We start from the raw sequence: 13262 nt of genomic DNA, 5'->3' as shown, positions 1-13262 counted from the left end.
GATTGATTTTGTTATGAATTTTTCCTGTATATACCTAATGCTGGTAACTGCTATCTGCAGGTGTCTCTGAACACTGTGTGTGAAGAATAGAATTTTAATGTGGTAAAGAACAGATCACATAAAAAGGAAACCATCAAAGTATACAGACTAGACTGTACATGCATACATATATGTCCATGTATAAAGTATGCTGTGTACTTCCTTCTTTATGTGTGGCAGAGAATATTATCATTATTTTCTCTGTACTCAGGAGTGTTTTCTCCATCTATGGTATTGAAAGTTTTGTGAGGTATAGTAGTCTGGGCTGCCATCTGTAGTCTCTTAGAGTCTGCAGCACATCTGTCCAGCCTTTCTGTCTGTTAGAGCCTCCATTGAAGTCAGGCATAATTCTAGTAGGCCTGCCTTTATATGTTACTTGGTCTTTTTCCCTTGCAGCTTTTTTTTAATATTTATTTATTATTTATTATGTATACAATAGTCTATCTGTGTGTATGCGGAAGGCCAGAAGAGGGCACCAGACCTCATTACAGATGGTTGTGAGCCACCATGTGGTTGCTGGGAATTGAACTCAGGACCTTTGGAAGAGCAGGCAATGAGCCATCTCTCCAGCCCCCGCCCTTGCAGCTTTTAATATTCTTTCTTTGCTCTGTGTGTTTAGTGTTTTGATTATTTTGTGACAAGGGGTCTTTCTTTCCTGGTCCAATCTATTTTCTATCTGTATGCTTCTTGTACCTTTATAGACACCTCATTTTTTAGGTTAGGAAACTTTTCTTCTATGAATTTGCTGAAGATATTTTCTGGCCCTTTGAACTTGGATTCTTCTCCTTCTTCTAGTTCTATTATTCTTATCATAGTGTTCCAGATTTCCTGGATGCTTTATGTCATAAGCTTTTTAGATTTAACAGTTTCTTTGACAGATATATCCATTTCCTCTTTCATGTCTTCAATATGTGAGAGTCTCTCTTCCATCTCTTGTATTCGGTTGGTGAAGCTTGCCTCTGTAGTTCCTGTTAAAATTCTTGAATTTTTCATGTCTACAATTCTCTCAGGTTTTTTTAATTCTGTTTTTATTTTCTGGTCTTGAATACTTTTATTAATTTTTCACACTGCTTTGTGTTTTCCTGGATTTCTTTAAGGGATTTATTAATTTCCTCTTTAAGGACCTCTCTTATCTTCACACAGGTGATTTTAAGTCTTTTTCTTGTGCTTCAGCAATGTTGGAGCACAACATTCAGGGCCTGCTGTGGTAGGATAGCTGGCCTCTAGTGGAGACATTTTGTCCCAGTTGTTACTGATTGTTTTTTTTTTATTTGTTTCTTTTTTGTTTTTTGAGACAGGGTTTCTCGGAAGCTTTGGTGCTTGTCCTGGAACTAGCTCCTGTAGACCAGACCGGCCTCAAACTCATAGAGATCCACCTGTCTCTGCCTCCTGAGTGCTGGGATTAAAGGTGTGTGCCACCACTGCCCAGCCTGATTGTGTTTTTATGCTGACATCTAGCCATCTGTGATTGGGTTGATTATAGGTCTGGGTGATGATTTCTGAGTTTGTCTTTGCTGGGTAGGTGTTTTGTTCCCTGGTTTCTGCTTCCCTCTGGATTTTCAGAGAGTTGTGATAGCCGTGTGCTGCCTGTTAGGATGTTTTCTGAGGCCCTGATAGGCCACTGGGTGTTCCAAATAAAAATGCATTTCTTGGCATTGGGAGCTGACACTTAGGAATGGGGATGGGCTAGGGGTCTGAAGGGGTTCACAGGAGGGAGGAGGGCAGAGTGATCCACCAGGACCTACTTATTTTGTCTTCCTGGAATTGTGGGAGACAGTGAAGAGGGGTCACTAGAGAGGGCCTCCTATAGAACTGGGGATGAGACTGGGGGGTTGTATCTAGAGAAAGGGAAGGAGAGGGAATATCTACAGACAGCCTACCTGCTTCCCTGGCAGGAGTAGTCTGTGGGTCAGCAGGGAGTGCCTGCTGGAGTTGGGGGCTGGGATAAAGCAACTAGGAGGTGTTATGAGGGGAGGTCTGTGGGCTCCACGGGAGTGTGGGCAGAGCAGAAGGAAGGCGGCAGCAGGTGTTCTGTTGCAGAGACAGGGATGAGACTGGGGATTGGTTTAGAGGGGAGGAGTGAGTGGTGGCCTTCCGCTAGCTCTCCCTGGCCTGCTGGGTTGGTGGGTTCCCAGGGAATGCCTGCCAGTGTAGGAGTCTGGTATACTGGGAGAAGGAAGGTTGTAGGAGAGGATCTTGATGATCTTCTGGGGCTGGGGTCATAGAGGAAAGGGAGAACCGCAGGTGTTCTGCTGTAGGCTTGGGGAATGGGACTGGGGATTGGTTCTGGAGGAGCAGGAGAGGTGAAGATCTGCAGACAGCCTACCTGCTCCCCTGGCAGGAGGGGCCATTGGGTTATAAGTGGGTGCCTACTAGAGTTGGGGGCAAGGGTAAAGCAGTGAGGGAGGGAGGACAGTTAAGAGGGGGAGAGCTGTGGGATCTTCAGCAGATGGGAGCAGGGGGCAGGGAAGGCTGCCGCAGGTATTCTGTTGGGGAGCTGCGGGTGAGACTGATGGATTGAGTCTGGAAGAACAGAGGGAGAGATGAAGATCTGCAGCCTTGCCAGGAGTGGCTTGTGTGTGTGTGTGTGTGTTGTGCATCGTGTGTTGTGTGTGTATGTTGTTTCCCTAGCTTGCTCAGTTGGTCAATTTCTAGGGAACGCCTGCTGGTGTTGGCGGCTGGGATTCAGGGATAAGTTGGGAGAAGGAAAGTGGGAGGAGAAGATCTTTATGATCTGTTGGGGATGGGGTCCCAGCCTGCTTTCTTATAGCACCCAAGACTAGCAGCCCAAGGGTGGGACCACCTACAACAGGCTGGGGCCTCCCACATCAATCCCAAAGAAAATGCCCTCCAGGTTTGCCCAATCTTATGGAGACATTTTCTCAACTGAGCCATCCTCTCAGATGACTAACTTATAGCAAATTGACATAAAAACTAGCCAGAACAGGAACACTGAACGATTTGCATAAAAGTTTTATAAGGTGGGGTCATTCATGAAACCTTGGCTCTTGCTGGGTTAGCCACTTCTGATAACTCATCTTCCATGCACATGTTGCCCGCTGTCCATTAGGTTCCTGGACCATGCCCGATGTTTGGCTTCTGTCCTTGTTGCATGCTTTGAATAAGTTGTAAGTCATGTGCCTTTGTGGTGTTTTGGCTTCCTTCCTTCACAGTACTTTTTCAGCCTTCATTGTGGATGTACGCTCTAAGGTGAGACAGCTCTGCTCAGTCAGATCCCTGCCTCCAACAACAAAGGAATCCTTTGGTCCACAGAAGATGTCCATCCAGTGCACTTTTGCTAGAGGATTTAATAAGTTGGGTGTGTGTGGGGGGGTGGGGAGGTCAAGGTCATGATGGAGGAACCCACAGAGACAGCTGACCTGAGCTTGTGGGACTCTGAGCTCATGGACTCTGAACCAACTGGGAGACTGCATGGGACCAACCTAGACCCTCTGCATATGTGTGACCATTGTGTGGCTTGGTCTGTTTGTAAGGCTCCTACCTGTGAGATCAGGACCTGTTCTGGTGCTCAACTGCCTTTTGAGTACTTTTTTCCCCAAGCTGGATTACCTTGCCCAGCCTTCATACAGGTGGAGGAGCTCGGTCCTACCTCAACTTGAGGTGTCATGCTATGTTCAAGCCCATGGGAGGCCTGCCCCTTTCTGATGGAGATGGAGGATTTGATGGATGGGGAAGGGGGTAGATGGTAGTGGGTGGGCAGAGGGAGTAGGAGAGAAGGATGGAGGAGAAACTGTTGTCGGTATGCAAAATAAAGGAAAAAAGGTTAATTTAAAAGAAGGGAAAAAAAAACAATCAATCAATCAATCAATCAATCAAGCCCTTCATACTATGAAGATGCCCTAAATTTGAGAACATTAGTTTTCCTCTTATTTTCATTTTTTGACAGGTCTCACTATGTAGTAAAACACTGACCTTAAACTATTTGTTTCTCTTGTTTCAGCCTCCCAAGTGTGAGGAGCCTGACGGCACATCCAGGATCCTCCAGTTTTGATAGTCTGCCACCATCATACTTTTGTTGAAAAAATAAATTTATTTTCAGTTTATCCTTGGGGAGCTGGGTGATAATCCTTACCAGACAGGGCTGAGAGCATAGTGTCTGCTCTCCTTGGATTGCTCTTGTTCTTTTTCATGTTCCGTGTATCCTCATTGTTCATATCTTTCACCGAACTTTAGAAACATAGCCAGTGGCCACGTCAGAGGAGCAGCAGGTGGCAGTTGAGCTCAGGAGTTCAGCTCAGGGGAATGCAAGGCACTGATGGGTGATTCTGGGATAGGCAAGGCCCCGAGGGCTTCTGCTTCAGAATCTTTCTTGCTGTTGCATGAATTCTAATTGGTCTTAATAATAAAAACACAGAGACAGATATCAGGATAAATGCTAAAAGATCAGAGAGACAAAGGAGCAAGCCACAGCTAACTCTTTTTTTTTTTTTAAATATTTATTTATTTATTATGTCTGTCTGTGTTTGCCCGAAGGCCAGAAGAGGGCGCCAGACCTCTTTACAGATGGTTGTGAGCCACCATGTGGTTGCTGGGAATTGAACTCAGGACCTTTGGAAGAGCAGGCAATGCTCTTAACCACTGAGCCATCTCTCCAGCTCCCCACAGCTAACTCTTAACTTGCTAACTATTCAGCCAAAAAAAAAAAAAAAAAAAAAAAAAAAAAAGCTGAGCTCCTGTCTCTTCCCTTCTTATATTCTCTCTGCCCAGCCATCTCCACCCTCTGATCTTCAGGGAAGCTTTATTTATTAGAGCACAGACAAAATATCACCACATCTTGCTGCTGCGGTGCCTTCCCATGTTGGCTGCTGCTGTTCTTCCCTGTTATCTGGCAGGTGTGAATGGGTGTGGGTGGATCCCCTGCCGCCTTTAATGTGGTGTGATTATCTCACGGACAGATCCTCTTCTACTAGGCATTTCACCCATGGATCGTTATGAAGACGATTTCCTCCTAAGCTGTACTGTTTAACCGAAGTAATGATTTTACATAGTAATAGTGTTAGTTTAAATAGAATTTTCGTGATTGAGAGTTTTAAAAAAAATGTAGTAAGGGATTTTGATAGAGTTTAGTTTAGTGGGAAATTAATATAGGTAACGGTGGGTTATAGTGTTGCCCCTGCCCCTGATACAGCAGGGGCTGCTGGGGCTAAAAGATAAAACAAGGAGGTGTCACACAGCTAGGAATTAGGAATTTCATTTGGGGAGTTGTATAGACTAGGGTTTAGACTGATGATTAAGGAAAATAATTGAGTTCTAGGAGTCAGGCTGGCTCGAGTTCTTTTAATCTTGGTGTTGGGAAATGTGTTCATGGGTTCACGGGTTCTGGTGTGCACCGTAGCTTTAACGACTTCATGTAACTAGAAAATAAAGAATTGGATGGTTAGTTAAGATAATTGGACAGGCCTCTAAAATATGAAAAGTGAAACAAGTAGCCTGCTTTCCTGCAATTACAGAAACTCCAGCCTATGTGAACAGTTATGGCTGAAGGCTCCAGACCTGGGAGTCTAAGGGAGAACACTGGGCTGAGTGTGCATGAGTGGAGTGTGCGTTCCTAAGAAGATGCAGAAGGGCGTGGCTAAGGAACGTAATAGGGCTGACTTGCTCCAAAAGGAGACTTTTTTTTTTTTTTTTTTTTTTTTTTTTTTTACGGTGATTATGTAGTAATCATGTTACTTTTGGCTACGGAAAGAAATCCTCCTCTTTGAAATGAACTTGGTGTGGGGAAATATAGAAAGGATGTTTGAAAAATAAAGAAGAAGGAAGCTTTTACTCCACAGAAAAGAAGTCTGTGACTCCGGAAGGTGGTGGCACACGCCTTTCATCCCAGCACTCAGGGTGCAGAGGCAGGCGGATCTCTGTGAGCACAAGGCCAACCTGGTCAACAGAGGGAGATCCAAGCCTAAGCAGTTTGGATACTCACCTTACTAGACCTGGATGGAGGTGGGTGGTCCTTGGACTTCCCACAGGGCAGGGAAACTTGATTGCTCTTTGGGCTAACGAGGGAGGGGGACTTGGCTGGGGGAGGGGGAGGGAGATGGGAGGCGGTGGCGGGGAAGAGACAGAAATCTTTAATAAATAAATAAATAAAACCAGAGGGAGTTCCAGGACAGCCAGGATTACACACAGAAACCCTGTCTCGAAAAAACAAAACAAAACAAAAACAACAACAACAAAAAAGAAGTTTGTGTTGTGTACCCTGTCCCCAACTCTGTATCTGGTTCCCAGTCTTTCTGACCTGTAGAAGGTGGACCTGCTGCAAAAACTGAAAGCTATTTATTTTTAGGGCCAGATGTGGTGGTACATACCTGTAATCCTAGCATGCAGAGGCAGAGGCAAAGGCACAGGCACAGGCAGAGGGCAAAGGCAGAGGCAGCCAATCTCTGAGCATGAGGCCAGTCTGGTCCACAAAAAGAATCGCAAGACAATCAGGGCCACACAGTGAGACCATGTCTCAAAAAATATTAATAAAAAATTGTGTATATATATATATCTCAGTGTGAGTATATCTACATGCATTCAGGTCTTGCGCTTCCAAGGTGACAGATCTCCTGGAACTGAAGTTGCAGGCAATTGTGAGTGTTGTGCCCAAAGTCTGGACCCCCAAAGACCACCAAGAGACCAGACCCATTGCAAAAGCAAAGAGTCTTTTTATTGCGAGTTCAAACTCAAGTCTTTTGTCCATCCGATGCAGCAGTGCAGTAGAAGAGACCTCGAGCAGCAGTGGGGCAGGCTGTTTATTGGGGGGTAGAGCAAGGGGGCTAGGGGTCTGAGAATTGCATAGTAACAGACTCAGGATTGGTGCACCTCTGAGCTGGGCTATCTGTCTTAAGTTGATTGGTTAGCTGCAGCTGTGGGGGAAGTTGCTATCTTACAGCGGTTGCTGTGGTTACTGCATTCTATCCTTACTAGTAGAGAGGGTCAGGAGCCTGCTAGCCTAACTCCTGATTGGTTCTTTACCATTTTGGGACATCTTAGGGTTTTTCTATTAACTAGGGTAAGGTCAGGGACACATCCTGGTGGTCAGGATTAGCTTCCCATTTTCTGTCAGCCACCATACCCCTGGCTTTTGGGGTTGCCAGGCTTTGGGTAGGCTGTGGATGAAGGCCAAACCCTCTGCAGAATATGCTGATTTATCTGGTAGCCCACAGGGGCCCAAGTCTGGCAGTTTTATAGTTAATATTGAGGTTACTTGTTCTGTGGCCACCTTAGTGGCCTTGTCTGCCTGCTGATTTTCCTAGGCAAGCAGAGAGTCTCCTTTTTGATGCCCCAGACAGTAAATGGTTGCCAACTTGGCAGGGAGTCACAGAGCCTCCAGTAAGTTTAGAATTTTTTGTTTATTTTTGCCAGCCTTTCCCTCTGCTGTCAGAAGTTCCCTTTCTTGCTATGTAGCACTAAGCACACGTGCGTGGCAAAGGCATAGTGTCTCTCTGTGTATACATGGGCAGACATCCTGGGGGCCAAGCCTCCACCCAAACATTCTCTCCCTCTGTCGTCACCTCTGAACCCACATACCTTTTCCCATCCTTGACGAAGTTTCTCCTGTCAGCGCACCAGGTGAATTCAGTGTCTAGCATCAGCTGGTCTCTCAGATCAAGTCACGCCTGCGGACTTTGGCTGAGTATCTCAGAGCAGACATGAGTTGGTCAAGATCCAGGTCAAGGATCAGGGTGGCTGGGTTTAGAGCTGCCGGCGAGGTGAAGTACATGCGTGGGGGGTTAAGGAAGAGAGTCTAGTAGTGAGTCTTCCATGCGTTGCTCAATCAGCACTCGGTAGGTTGTATGAGGACCCTTTCTATGGCATGAGGCACAATCACAGTTAGTTCTTGTCCCAGAGTGAACTTAGCTGCATCCTTGACAAGCAAGGCAATGGCCTCTATGATCATGAGGCATGGAGCCATCCAGAGGCAACAGGGTCTGGTCTTTTTCAGAGATGAGCCCTTGGTCTTCACCATGGCTCATGTGTCTGGGTTAGAACTCATTTTGCCACCTCTTTCTTTTTGTCTATGTATAGGCAAAATAGTTTGGTGATGTCTAGGAGTATTAGTGCTGGGGCTGACAAAAGGGCTCTTTTAATCTGGGCAAATGCCTGCTCCTGTTCATCTGTTAATCAAAGGACTGGCCTTCATACAAGGGCTTGGCCATTTCAGCAAAGCCAGGGATCCAGAGGTGGCAAAAGCCAGTTGACCCCAGGAACTCTTTAACCTGTCTTCAGGTGGTTGGGGCAGGTAGTTTTAATATAGTCTCTGATAGCTCCTGCTGCCCCCACTTAAGAATATAGCCTAGGTGCATCACCTCTCCTGGGCAGATCTGCCTTTTTGGCTGAGACTTGATACTCAAATGTCCTCAGAGACAATGAAGCAAGTCCCTTGTCTCTATCTTGAAGCTGTCTTCAGTGGCAGCACAATCAGGAGATCATCCGCATACTGCAGGAGGGCAATTCGGTCCAGTAAGCTCCCAGGTCCTCCTGGAGAGCCTCATCAAATATGGTGGGTGAGTTTTTGATCCCCCTGGGGCAACTGAGTCCAAGTCAGCTGTCTGTTGAATCCTTTTTCAGGATCATGCCATTCAAAGGCAAAGTAAGCCTGACTCTGAGGGGCCAGTGGCAGGCTGAAGAAGCATCTTTTAAATCCAGTACATGGTACCATTGTAAGCTAGGTGACGGTGACTCAGTAGGGTGTACAGGTTTGGCACTGTGGGGTAGATATCAATGAGCCACTGATTGACATCTCTTAAGTCCTGGATTTGGCAGTAGTCATCAGAGTTTGGCTTTTTGATGGGGAGAAAGGGAGAATGGGCAGACAGGCATGACCAAGAAGGAGTGGGAGACCCAACCCAGGCTTGGGTCTACTTGTCTTTGGGTAGTCTGTGAGGATTGGTTCGTGCCTGTGGTTCCATGTACCCATGCTTTCCTTTTGATTATAAAGCCCATAGGTTCTGTCAAAGCTGAGTGTTGTGCCCCCATATTCACCATAAACTGGACAGGCCTCCCCTCCAATTTTAAAGCCATCCCAGGTTTGGGGGGGTCTGGACCCTGCTCCCTTTAGCTGCTCTCTCCTCCATCTTCTGTCATTGTCACCCCATCTTAGGGCACTTTTCTGCCCAATGGCCTAGTTCTTCACAATAGGCACATCGGTCCCTCTGCAGAGGGGGCCTGCCCCCATGGCTGGATGCCACAGTTGCTTCTGTTTCTCCTCTGGATCTGAATTCGTGGCTATCAGGACTATGCAGGGCACGTCGCATGCCCACCTGTCCTCTGCAGCTACCAGAGCTTGTCTCTATTTTTCATTCTCCGCAGCTCTTATCTTTTCTTGCCTTTTATTCTCTTCAGTTCTCAACCTAGCCTGCCTTTCCTCTGGGGTTTCTCTGATGTTATATCCCTTAGCTGCTACTTCCTGAAGTTTGGACAATGACTTTCCTGCAAATCCACCTATTTTCTGCAGCTTTTTTTCTAGTGTCTGGAGTGGCTTGATGCACAAAGGCTAGCATCACACCTGACTTGTTAACAGTCACCTCCGGATCTATTGGGGAACAGGCTCTGAATGCCTCCAGCAGCCTCTCCGGGAAGGTTGCTGGTGAGTCCGTTGGTTCCTGTGGTACACTATGAATCTCGGTCAAATTTGTGGGTCACCTTGCAGCAGCCTTGAGGCTCTCATTAGAGTCTGGCAGTATATTTTGAGGTTCTCCCTACCTTGATGTGAATTGAAATCCCGTTCAGGTCTGATCAGCGGGAAGCCCTCACTAATGCGGGCTGGGTTAGTAGTGGGGCTGCCGTCGGGACCCAGGAGCAATTGCCACACCTCCACCAGAATCATTTCTTTTTCCTCTGTTGTAAACAGAATCTACAATAGCTGTTGGCAGTCATCCCAAGCCGGCTGGTGAGTAAAAAGACAGACTCTAGAAGGTTAATGAGACCCTTCGGGTTGTCTGAGAAGGGAGGGTTCTGGTTTTTCCAGTTATACAAGTCATCTGTAGCAAACAGCCAATACTGATAGGTCTCATTTCCCTGCTCATCCCATGGACCCACTGCCCAGAGGGGTAAGGTGGTAGAGTCTGGCCCACATCCAGGAGCTTCACAGAGAGCATGCGCACAGGTGTATGGTGGGCTGGCCATTGCTTCAGCTTCTCCCTGGGGGCAGGGAGTGCCTGCTAAGGGTTTAGAAGATAGGGTATGGGGTGAGAGGAGGAGATATTTCTCTCTCCCCCCCTCGGAGAACCAGGGGAGCAGAAGGGGCTCCCCATCTTCCTTCAGAGTAAAAGCTGTGACTCTTTTGGTGGTTGAATCGGGACTATGGGCTTCATCCAGGTGGGGATAATAGACCATGTCTTCCTACACGGAGATGTAGGGAATTTGGTCAGGGTGTCCAGGTCTTCCATGGATGACATCCTTGGTTTTTCCTATAATAGATAAATCCTCCAGGAGCCAGTTAGTGTGAAAGGTGGACGATTTTAATTCAGATAGGTTTCTCAAGCACCCCGACCTTAGCCTGTCCAATTCATCGTGATGTCCACAGTCCTTGAAATCCTTAAAGTGGTCAAGGAATAGTCTCAGTAGGATGGGGTGACTGGAGGCTTGGCTCATGATTTTAGGGTGCTCAAACCACCAAAACAAAGGGGCAAACACAACAAGAGACAATACACAGTAGCAAACAAAATAGGTGAGCACACACATATCTGAAAATGAGACACTGGTTTGTGGTTACGACCCACTCAGTCTCTCCAGAGGAACTAGGGGGATTCAGTCCCCCACAAAAGGCTCTCCTAAGCCACCAGCAGGGTCCTGGGACATCTCTCAGTCCTCCAGCCTGTGTTTAGCCAGTGTGCCAACTTAGATCTTAAGCAGGCTTCACAGAAGGGACTCTAATAGCCAGAAACCAGAGCTTGCCCGGCCAAAACAGAAAGTTACCTGCTGGTTGGCACCCCAAGACTCAGTGGAGAGTGGTTGTGGTGGACTTGGGGATCCAAGACAAGCCCCCAAATGTTTACACCCAAAGTCTGGACCACCAAGATACTAAATTCAATGCAAAAGCAAAAAGCCTTTCTATTGTGAGTTTAAACTCAGGTTTCTTGTCCATCCAATGCAGCAGTGAGGTAGAAGAGACCCCGAGCAGCAGTGGGGCAGGGTATTTATTGGGGGTAGAGCAAGGGATCTAAGAGTCTGAGAATTGCATAGTACTCAGGATTGGTGCACCTCTGAGCTGGGGGTACCTGTCTTAGAGCTACAGCTGCGGGGAAGTTGCTATATCTGGTGATTGTTGTGGTTACTGCATTCCATCCTTACTAGTAGAGCGGGTCAGGAGCCTGCTAGCCTAACTTCTGACTGATTCTTTACTGTGTGGGGATGCCTTGTGGTTTTACATTAACCAGGGCAAGGTCAGGGGCACATCTTGCCATCCAGCTGAGTCAGGGGCCTTTATCCTGCTCAGTCGTTTCTGCAGTCTGTCATGGCTGCAGTATTGTCTAAAAACCTGGGCCCCTCAGTAAGCTTGTTGATTTGGGTGCTGGGAAGTGAGATCAGGTCCTATGCAGGAGCAGTGCAGACTCTTAACTTTTGATCTGTTTCTCAAGCCCTATCTCTCCTTCCTCCCATCCATGCCATTTTATACAGGACTTCATCTAACACAGGACTTTGGCTTATCTACTTAATCAAAACTTTCTTCCCTAGCATGCTTGTGTGCTTCGGAGGACTCTTACTTGTTCCTGCTGCCACTTAGTCAGCCCTGACTCTGGGTGGCATGGTAATTCTGAATTACGGCTCTGCTTTGAGTCTTCTCAGAAAGTCACTGTGATGTATCCTAGTCTTCGCATCTCACTGCTGCTGATCTAGGCTGGTCCTCACCTCGTTTTGCAGTGTTTCCTGAATGACCCCCATTAGCCATCTTCTGGACTGTGCCCACCCTTGGTTGCTTCTGTTGAGTTTTTTTTTTTTTCTGGCTACTGTCAGGTGAATCAGTCTTCCAATGTCTGTTGGGAAGATCTAGGAACTAGACATGGAAAAAGGAAGTTATGGGATGGATAGATGGCTCAGAGGGTAAGAGCACTGGCTGCTCTTCCAGAGGTCATGAGTTTAATTCCCAGCAACCACATGTCATGTGTTCCAGTGTCCTCTTCTGGCCTGCATTGTAGGCAGAACACTGTATACGTAAAAAGTAAGTAAATCTTAAAAAAGAAACCCTGTGTAGATAATAAATACATAAGTTAAAAAAAAGAAAGAAAAAGTAAGTGAATTTTTCCTGAGAACACACCTCTACCTCATAGAACAGCTGCACACAGAATGTCCAACCTCGTATCTTAATGTTCTCTCCACTCTCTTTGATTGGCTCATATTTAAGACAACCATGTTGGCTATAACTCTGCCTACCAGTGTGGGTGGGCATATCGCAACCCACTTGTCAGATTAGTACCTACTGCTTCATTTGCTTGTGGGCCACAGGAGTTGGAAGGAGCAATTAATAATGACAAGCTCAACTTTTCCCTTCAGAGGTTTTGAGCAAAGAGAGCAAGAAATCTAGACTGTCCCTGCCCAGAGAAAGGGAAGTTGACTCATACCCAGCTTTCAAAGCTGCCACCCATCACGTGACGGTTACCCCTCCACGGTCAGCTCTTGTAAAAGGTGGGTAGCGAATTCATCCATATTAGGCAATGTTTGTGAGAATAAAAGCCCACAGTACTTCCACCTGTGTTGATAGTTTAATAACGTCTTATTATTATTGGCCTGCAAAAGATGAAGTTTATATATAATTTAAGGAACACATATTTCAGGGTTTTATGAGGTGAAAAAACAAAGGATACAGAGAAAGGCTCCAACTCCCCAGTAGATCTGAGAGTACACATCTTCTTCCCTTGATCATCTTGATTTTTGTCAGCAGTCTTCAGAGTGAAATGAACAAAATGGAGATGATTAGCCCCAAAATAGATCATCTGAGGAAGACGAAGAAAAATCATCTGCCAAGAGGACCGGTCCTGTCGCCAGCATCCCTTCCAGATTAGAGGCATGTTGTGCCTCCTCACTGCCCACAAGCTGTGCATGTGTGTGGGGGTCTCGGGCCTTCCTGCTGCAGACACCTATTGCTCCAGTCCATATTCATATAAGTTTAGGACACCATCCACAGTATGGAAGTGCCTCCCTTTAAAATGAGCACACACTCAGGTTTTGTTTCTCAAGCCCAAGTTTAACATCCACATCTGTCTTAGTTTTATTCCCTAATG

At 46.5% G+C, this 13262-nt stretch overlaps 1 long non-coding RNA gene across 1 annotated transcript in view; it reads right to left on the bottom strand.

Annotated features, from left to right (window-relative positions):
* Positions 1-436: 436 nt before the first annotated feature.
* Positions 437-13262, bottom strand: part of LOC126490862 (uncharacterized) — a 234084-nt gene continuing 221258 nt past the window's right edge. The window contains exon 2 of the long non-coding RNA XR_007589264.1: positions 437-575. This is a non-coding gene — a long non-coding RNA (uncharacterized lncRNA). The remainder of the gene's footprint in view (positions 576-13262) is intronic.

The sequence above is a fragment of the Alexandromys fortis genome, unplaced genomic scaffold, assembly GCF_014885135.2.
Source record: "Alexandromys fortis isolate MF-2015 unplaced genomic scaffold, M_Fortis_MF-2015_v1.1 scaffold_258, whole genome shotgun sequence".
In the NCBI taxonomy this organism is placed as follows: Eukaryota; Metazoa; Chordata; class Mammalia; order Rodentia; family Cricetidae; genus Alexandromys; species Alexandromys fortis.
The sequence above is the reverse complement of the archived record's forward strand: the minus strand, read 5'-3'. Positions and strand labels throughout refer to the sequence as shown.